Source organism: Arachis ipaensis, chromosome B8 (genome assembly GCF_059453495.1).
Source record: "Arachis ipaensis isolate K30076 ecotype BB chromosome B8, ASM5945349v1, whole genome shotgun sequence".
NCBI classification, from domain to species: domain Eukaryota; kingdom Viridiplantae; phylum Streptophyta; class Magnoliopsida; order Fabales; family Fabaceae; genus Arachis; species Arachis ipaensis.
The window spans coordinates 120,773,145-120,782,010 of record NC_142443.1 but is presented as its reverse complement, the minus strand read 5'-3'; the positions used below and the strand labels follow the sequence as shown (position 1 = coordinate 120,782,010).

The 8,866-nt window shown below is 40.4% G+C and overlaps 1 non-coding gene across 1 annotated transcript; it reads left to right on the top strand.

The window, feature by feature from the left end:
- Positions 1-8,143: 8,143 nt before the first annotated feature.
- On the top strand, positions 8,144-8,251 carry LOC148549442 (small nucleolar RNA R71). Its single transcript, XR_015898971.1, has one exon. It is a non-coding gene; the product is annotated as a small nucleolar RNA R71 (small nucleolar RNA).
- The last annotated feature ends 615 nt before the right edge of the window (positions 8,252-8,866 follow it).

Here is an 8,866-nt window from a genome sequence, read left to right as displayed (position 1 = left end):
TAAATTTTCTGCATGGCTCTTCTCCAACGTTTTTTTTGGTCAATCCCCCAAAGTTAAGTACAACTGCTCTGCCCCCCCCTACCCATTTATTTTTTAGTTTTTGGCAAAGTCAAAGAATCATGTATTTTTTGGCCACCAAAGAATCCAGTTGGTTAAGAAATGGGAACATTAAATTTAGGCCTTAGGCCCATGGTTCGGTCTCCATTTACTGCATCCTAAAAAAATAACGATGTGGGTTGATCCATTACATTCAAATAACTAAGTCCATAATGATAAAAAACTTCATCAAGTCCCTTGGAAAACTGTAAGCTATATAATTAATACTAAAATCATGCATTATAAATAATTTCAATGAAAAATTTCTTCTAATGTATTTCTCAAATATCATTGAATCTCACAGCCTTGTTGATATATGATAATAACATAGCCCCATTTAAAGACATTTAACTAATCTGTTCAACAAAAGATATGTAAAAATTAAAATAAACATATGTTCAAGAAAATTTTGTTTAAACCCATAAATAGAATAAAGCCAAATATCTAGATTTGCATTCTCGATTAACAGGCCTATCTAATTTCCGGTAACAACTCATTTCATCAGGTTAATGTCGTCTTCTCTATGTGTTCTTTAGGTAAAAACAATTTTATTTATTTATTTTTTGGTACTTTAAGTTAAAGATAGAAACGAACTTGAATTGTTGTTAAATATTAATGAAATAAGGAGTAAACAATTTGCAAAACGTCCCATGCTTTGACCTACAAATTTCCTCTCAACTTTTTTGGCCTTGATAGGCTTCAGCCCAGGAATAAAGTATGGAATAATCACTTTTCTGCGTACATCTGCCGCAATCCTCCCATCTGCCCTCATCGTTCCCAGCCATCTTGATTCGTCTTATCCAGTATAATGCTCACTTTGTCCACGTCGTTAGTGGCATGATAATAAACTTTTATCTTACTGTTAGTTTAATTATGACTCCTTCCTCATATTTCACATATTGCTAGTTTTGCCTTGAAGAGAGGGTAAATTTTTTCGCCTTTACTATGCAGATATTTTTTCTAATTGTTCTTTGCTACAATTTTCATTCAACGACTTCTAATTTTGCTTGACCGGACCCTGCAGGGAGGTGCTGATCCCCAACGAACACTGCCAGGGAGACAGGCAAGCTTTGTGGACGTTGCGACCGGGAGAGGAAGTTATGGATGATGTAGTGTTGTTTGAACTAACATTTAGTCGGCTCACTATTAGGTGTCATAGTCTAATCGTTTGTAGTGATAAGCTTTGTTTTAACAATTGAAAATACGTCGACTGTGACGCTTCGTGCAGGTGCTGACTCTGCTGGCTACTATACTGACTGATGAGCGAGCAGATAGACGCATCTGGTGGCTTCCGACGACATTCGGAGTATGTCGCTGGTGCACGAAATTGTGATCTCAGGCAACGGCGCCAGAAACTCTGTACGCACGTCTTAATAAATTGTTTTTCATTCACAACTTTGATACAACTAACCAGCAAGTGCACTGGGTCGTCCAAGTAATAAACCTTACATGAGTAAGGGTCGATCCCACGAAGATTGTTGGTATGAAGCAAGCTATGGTCACCTTGTAAATCTCAGTCAGGCAGATATAAAATAGTTATGGAGTTTTCGAACATAAATAATAAATAGATAGAAAATAAGGATAAAAACACTTATGTAATTCATTGGTGAGAATTTTAGATACGCGTATAGAGATGCTTTCGTTCCTCTGAATCTTTGCTTTCCCGCTGTCTTCATCCAATCAGTCTTACTCATTTCCATGGCTGGCTTTATGTAAGGACATCACCGTTGTCAATGGCTACTTTTAATCCTCTCTGGAAAATGGTCCGATGCGCTGTCACTGCATGGCTAATCGTCTGGAGGCATCACCCTTGCCAATGGCTGCATCCCATCCTCTTGTGAAAATGGTCCAAATGCTCTGTCACAGCACGGCTAATCATCTGAGGTTCTCGATCATACTGGAATAGGATTCACCCTCCTTTTGCGTCTGTCACTACGCCCAGCACTCGCGAGTTTGAAGTTCGTCACAGTCATTCAATCCCAGAGTCCTACTCGGAATACCACAGACAAGGTTTAGACTTTCCGGACTCTCATGAATGCCGCCATCAATCTAGCTTATACCACGAAGATTCTGATTAAGAGATCCAAGAGATACTCATTCAATCTAAGGTAGAACGGAAGTGGTTGTCAGGCACGCGTTCATAGGGAATGATGATGATTGTCACGTTCATCACATTCAGGTTGAAGTGCGAATGAATATCTTAGAAGTAGAATAAGTTGAATTGAATAGAAAAACAGTAGTACTTTGCATTAATCTTTGAGGAACAGCAAAGCTCCACACCTTAATCTATGGAGTGCAGAAACTCTACCGTATGAAAAATACATAAGTGAATATAGGGTAAGCATGGCCGAGTGGCCAGCCTCCCATGGAGGTCTAGAGATCTAAAAATGATCAAAAGATAATCCAAAGATCATAAGATGTCTAATACAATAGTAAAAAGTCCTATTTATACTAAACTAGTTACTAGAGTTTACAGAAGTAAGTAATTGATGCATAAATCCACTTCCGGGGACCACTTGGTGTGTGCTTGGGCTGAGCTTGAATGTTACACGTGTAGAGGTCAATCTTGGAGTTGAACGCCAGTTTGTAACGTATTTCTGGCGTTCAACTCTGGCTTGTGATGTGTTTCTGGCGTTTAACTCCAGACAGTAGCGTAGAACTGGCGTTCAACGCCCTTTTACATCATCTAAAATCGGCCAAAGTATGGACTATTATATATTGCAGGAAAGCCCTGGATGTCTACTTTCCAACGCAATTAGAAGCGCACCATTTTGAGTTTTGTAGCTCCAAAAAATCCACTTTGAGTGCAGGGAGGTCAGAATCCAACAGCATCAGCAGTCCTTCTTCAACCTCTGAATCTGATTTTTGCTCAAGTCCCTCAATTTCAGCCAGAAAATACCTAAAATCACAGAAAAATACACAAACTCATAGTAAAGTCCAGAAATGTAAATTTAACATAAAAACTAATGAAAACATCCCTAAAAGTAACTAGATTCTACTAAAAACAATGCCAAAAAGCGTATAAATTATCCGCTCATCACAACACCAAACTTAAATTGTTGCTTGTCCCCAAGCAACTGAAAATCAAATAGGATAAAAAAAAGAGAATATACTATAAATTCCAAACTATCAATGAAACATAGCTCCAATTAAATGAGCGGGACTTGTAGCTTTTTGCCTCTTGAATAGTTTTGGCATCTCACTTTATCCATTGAGGTTCAGAATGATTGGCATCTATAGGAACTCAGAGTTCAGATAGTGTTATTGATTCTCCTAGTTCAGTATGATGATTCTTGAACACAGCTATTTTATGAGTCTTGGCCGTGGCCCTAAGCACTTTGTTTTCTAGTATTACCACCGGATACATAAATGCCACAGACACATAATTGGGTGAACCTTTTCAGATTGTGACTCAGCTTTGCTAAAGTCCCCAATTAGAGGTGTCCAGGGTTCTTAAGCACACTCTGTTTTTGCTTTGGACCTTGACTTTAACCGCTCAGTCTCAAGTTTTCACTTGACACCTTCACGCCACAAGCACATGGTTAGGGACAGCTTGGTTTAGCCGCTTAGGCCAGGATTTTATTCCTTCAGGCCCTCCTATCCACTGATGCTCAAAGCCTTGGGATCCTTTTTATTTACCCTTGCCTTTTGGTTTTAAGGGTTATTGGCTTTTTGCTCTTGCCTCTTGGTTTTAAGAGCTTTTGGCTTTTTCTGCTTGCTTTTTCTCTTTTTTTTTTTTTTAATTTTTTTATTTTTTTTCGCCTATATTTTTTTTCCTTTTTTTTTCTGCAAGCTTTGTTCTTTGCTGCTTTTTCTTGCTTCAAGAATAATTTTTATGATTTTTCAGATTATCAAATAACATGTCTCCTTATCATCATTCTTTCAAGAGCCAACATATTTAACATTCTTAAACAACAACTTCAAAAGACATATGCACTGTTCAAGCATTCATTCAGAAAATAAAAAGTATTGTCACCACATCAATATAATTAAACTAAGTTCAAGGATAAATTCGAAACTCATGTACTTCTTGTTCTTTTGAATTAAAACAGTTTTCATTTAAGAGAGGTGATGGATTCATAGGATATTCATAACTTTAAGACACAGTTACTAAATACTAATAATCATGTAATGAAGACACAAACATGGATAAGCACTTAATATAGAGAAAACGAAAAACAGAGAATGTAAGAACAAGGAATGAGTCCACTTTAGTGATGGTGGCGTTTCCTTCTTGAGGAACCAGTGATGTCCTTGAGCTCTTCTATGTCTCTTCCTTGTCTTTGTTGCTCCTCCCTCATTGCTTTTTGATCTTCCCTTATTTCATGAAGGATGATGGAGTGCTCTTGATGTTCCACCCTTAATTGTCCCATGTTGGAACTTAATTCTCCTAGGGAGGTGTTGATTTGCTCCCAATAGTTTTGTGGAGGAAAATGCATTTGAGGCATCTCTGGGATCTCATGGTGATGAGCTTCATGCGTCTCTTGAGATCCATGAATGGGCTCTCTTGCTTGCTCCATCCTTTTCTTAGTGATGGGCTTCTCTTCCTCAATGGGAATGTCTCCTTCTATGAAAGCTCCAGCTGAGTAACATAGATAGCAAATAAGATGAGGAAAAGCTAGCCTTGCCCCAGGAGAGGGCTTTTCGGCTATTTTGTAGAGTTCAAGGGAGATGACTTCATGAACTTCTACTTCCTCTCCAATCATGATGCTATGAATCATGATGGCCCGATCCACAGTAACTTCAGATCGGTTGCTAGTGGGGATGATGGAGCGTTGGATGAACTCCAACCATCCTCTAGCCACAGGCTTGAGGTCCAGTCTTCTTAATTGAACCGGCTTGCCTTTGGAGTCAATCTTCCATTGAGCTCCTTTCACACATATGTCCATGAGGACTTGGTCCAACCTTTGATTAAAGTTGACCCTTCTAGTGTAGGGGCGTGCATCTCCTTGCATCATAGGCAAGTTGAACACCAACCTCACATTTTCCGGACTAAAATCTAAGTATTTTCCTCGAACCATAGTGAGATAATTCTTTGGGTTTGGGTTCTTACTTTGATCATGGTTCCTTGTTATCCATGTATTGGCATAGAACTCTTGAACCATTAGGATGCTGACTTGTTGGATGGGGTTTGTTAGAACTTCCCAACCTCTTCTTTGGATTTCATGTCGGATCTCCGGATACTCATTTCTCTTGAGTTTGAAAGGGACCTCGGGGATCACCTTTTTCTTGGCCACAACATCATAGAAGTGGTCTTGATGAGCTTTGGAGATGAATCTTTCCATCACCCATGACTCGGAGGTGGAAGCTTTTGTCTTCCCTTCCCTTTTCTAGAGGATTCTCTGGTCTTAGGTGCCATCAATGGTAATGGAAAAACAAAAAGCTTATGCTTTTACCACACCAAACTTAGAATATTGCTCGCCCTCGAGCAAGAAAAGAAAGAATAGATGAAGAAGAAGAAGAAATTGAGGAAAGGGAGAGAGAGATGTGTTTCGGCCAAGAAGGGGAAGAGAGGGTTGTGTTGTGTGAAAATGAGGAAGAATGGAGGGCTATATATAGGGAAGGGAGGGGGGTAAGGTTCGGCCATAAGGGTGGGTTTTGGGTGGGAAAGTGATTTTGAATTTTGAAGGTAGGTGGAGTTTATGAGGTAGGTTTATGGGGAAGAGTGGATGGATGTGAGTGGTGAAGTGGTGATAGGGAAGAGAGATTGAGGTGATTGGTGAAGAGTTTTGGGGAAGAGTGTTTATGGGATTGTGTGAAAGAGGGGTGATAAGAAGTGAGTGGAGGTAGGTGGGGATCCTGTGGGGTCCACAGATCCTGAGGTGATCCTGTGGGGTCCACAGATCCTGAGGTGTTCAAGGATTTACAACCTTGCACCAAATTAGGCATGCAAAATGCCCTTGCACACAACTCTGGGCGTTCAGCGCCAGATTGGTGCTTGTTCTGGGCGTTGAACGCCCATTTGTTGCCCATTTCTGGCGTTGAACGCCAGAACCATGCTTGTTTTGGGCGTTCAGCGCCAGCTCTTCTCCAGGGTGCAATTCTAGCATTCAAACGCCCAGATGCTGCCCATTTTGGGCGTTCAGCGCCAGAACCATGCTCTGTTCTGGTGTTGAACGCCAGCCAGATGCTTCTTACTAGCGTTTAAACGCCAGTGAGATCTTCCTCCAGGGTGTGATTTTTCTTCTGCTATTTTTGATTCCGTTCTCAATTTTTTGATTTATTTTGTGACTCCACATGATCATGTACCTATAAAGACATATAACTAATAAAAATATAATTAAATAAAAATTGGGTTGCCTCCCAACAAGCGCTTCTTTAATGTCAATAGCTTGACAGTGGGCTCTCATGGAGCCTCACAGATGTTCAAAGCATTGTTGAGACTCCCCAACACCAAACTTAGAGTTTGGATATGGAAGTTCAACACCAAACTTAGAGTTTGGTTGTGGCCTCCCAACACCAAACTTAAAGTTTGACTGTGGGGGCTCTGGTTGACTCTGCATTGAGATAAGCTTTTTATGCTTCCTCTCTGTGTTTACAGAAGGATGACCTTGAGTTTTAAACACAAAGGAGTCCTCATTCAATTGAAGGACTAGTTCACCTCTGTCAACATTAATCACACTCTTGCTGTGGCTAGGAAGGGTCTTCCAAGGATGATGGATTCATCATCATCCTTCCCAGTATCAAGGATTATGAAATCAGCAGGGATGTAAAGACCTTCAACCTTTACTAACACGTCCTCTACTAGTCCATAAGCCTGTTTTCTTGAATTGTCTGCCATCTCTAATGAGATTTTAGTAGCTTGCACCCCATAGATTCCCAGTTTCTCTATTACAGAGAGGGGCATGAGGTTTATCCCTGAACCAAGGTCACACAGAGCCTTTTCAAAGATCATGTTGCCTATGGTACAAGGTATTATGAACTTTCCAGGATCCTGTTTCTTCTGAGGCAATGTCAGTTGATCCAGATCACTTAGTTCATTGGTGAACAAGGGAGGTTCATCTTCCCAAGTCTCAATACCAAATAATTTGGCATTCAGCTTCATGATTGCACCAAGGTACTTGGTAACTTGCTCCTTAGTAACATCCTCATTCTCTTCAGAAGAGGAATACTCATCAGAGCTCATGAATGGCATAATGAAGTTCAATGGAATCTCTATGGTCTCTAGATGAGTCTCAGATTCCTTTGGTTCCTCAGAGGGAAGCTCCTTATTGATCACTGGACGTCCCAGGAGGTCTTCCTCCTTGGGATTCACGTCCTCTCCCTCCCTTACAGGTTCGGCCATGGTAATTAATTCAATGGCTTTGCACTCTCCTTTTAGATTCTCTTCTGTATTGCTTGGGAGAGTACTAGGAGGGATTTCAGTGATCCTTTTACTCAGCTGGCCCACTTATGCCTCCAAATTTCTAATGGAGGACCTTGTTTCATTCATGAAACTTACAGTGGCCTTAGATAGATCAGAGACTAAGTTTGCTAAATTAGAAGTATTTTGTTCAGAGTTCTCTGTCTGTTGCTGAGTGGATGATGGAAAAGGCTTGCTATTGCTAAACCTGTTTCTTCCACCATTATTAAAGCCTTGTTGAGGCTTTTGTTGATCCTTCCATGAGAGATTTGGGTGATTTCTCCATGAGGGGTTATAGGTGTTTCCATAAGGTTCACCCATGTAATTCACCTCTGCTATTGCAGGGTTTTCAGGATCATAAGCTTCTTCTTCAGAAGATGCCTCTTGAGTACTGTTGGATGCAGCTTGCATTCCATTCAGACTATGAGAAATCATATTGACTTGCTGAGTCAATATTTTATTCTGAGTCAGTATGGCATTCAGAGTATCAATTTCAAGAACTCCCTTCTTCATAGGCGTCCCATTACTCACAGGATTCCTCTCAGAAGTGTACATGAACTGGTTATTAGCAACCATGTCAATGAGTTCTTGAGCTTCTGCAGGTGTTTTCTTTAAGTGAATGGATCCATCTGCAGAGGTATCCAATGACATTTTAGCTAATTCAGATAGACCATCATAGAATATGTCCAGGATGGTCCATTCTGAAAGCATGTCAGAAGGACACTTTTTGGTCAGTTCTTTGTATCTCTCCCAAGCTTCATAGAGGGATTCACCTTCTTTCTGTCTGAAGGTCTGAACATCCACTCTAAGCTTACTCAGCTTTTGAGGAGGAAAGAACTTGGCTAAGAAAGCCTTGACCAGCTTATCCCAAGAGTTCAGGCTATCCTTAGGTTGAGAGTCTAACCATATTCTAGCTCTGTCTCTCACAGCAAAAGGGAAAAGCATGAGCCTGTAGACTTCAGGATCTACTCCATTAGTCTTAACAGTATCACATATCTGCAAGAATTCAGTTAAGAACTGAAAAGGATCTTCAGATGGAAGTCCATGAAACTTGCAGTTCTGCTGCATCAGAGAAACTAATTGAGGTTTCAGCTCAAAATTGTTTGCTCCAATGGCGGGAATGGAGATGCTTCTTCCATCTAAATTGGAATTAGGTGCAGTAAAGTCACCAAGCATCCTCCTTGCATTATTATTATTTTCGGCTGCCATCTCTTCTTCCTGTTCAAAAATTTCTGAAAGGTGCTTGCTGGATTGTTGTAATTTAGCTTCTCTTAGTTTCCTCTTCAGAGTCCTTTCAGGTTCTGGATCTGCTTCAACAAGAATGTTCTTGTCCTTGCTCCTGCTCATATGAAAAAGAGGGACAGAAAAATAATAATAATAGGGGTCCTTTTTACCATAGTATAGAGGTCCCTGTGTGAGTAGAAGAAA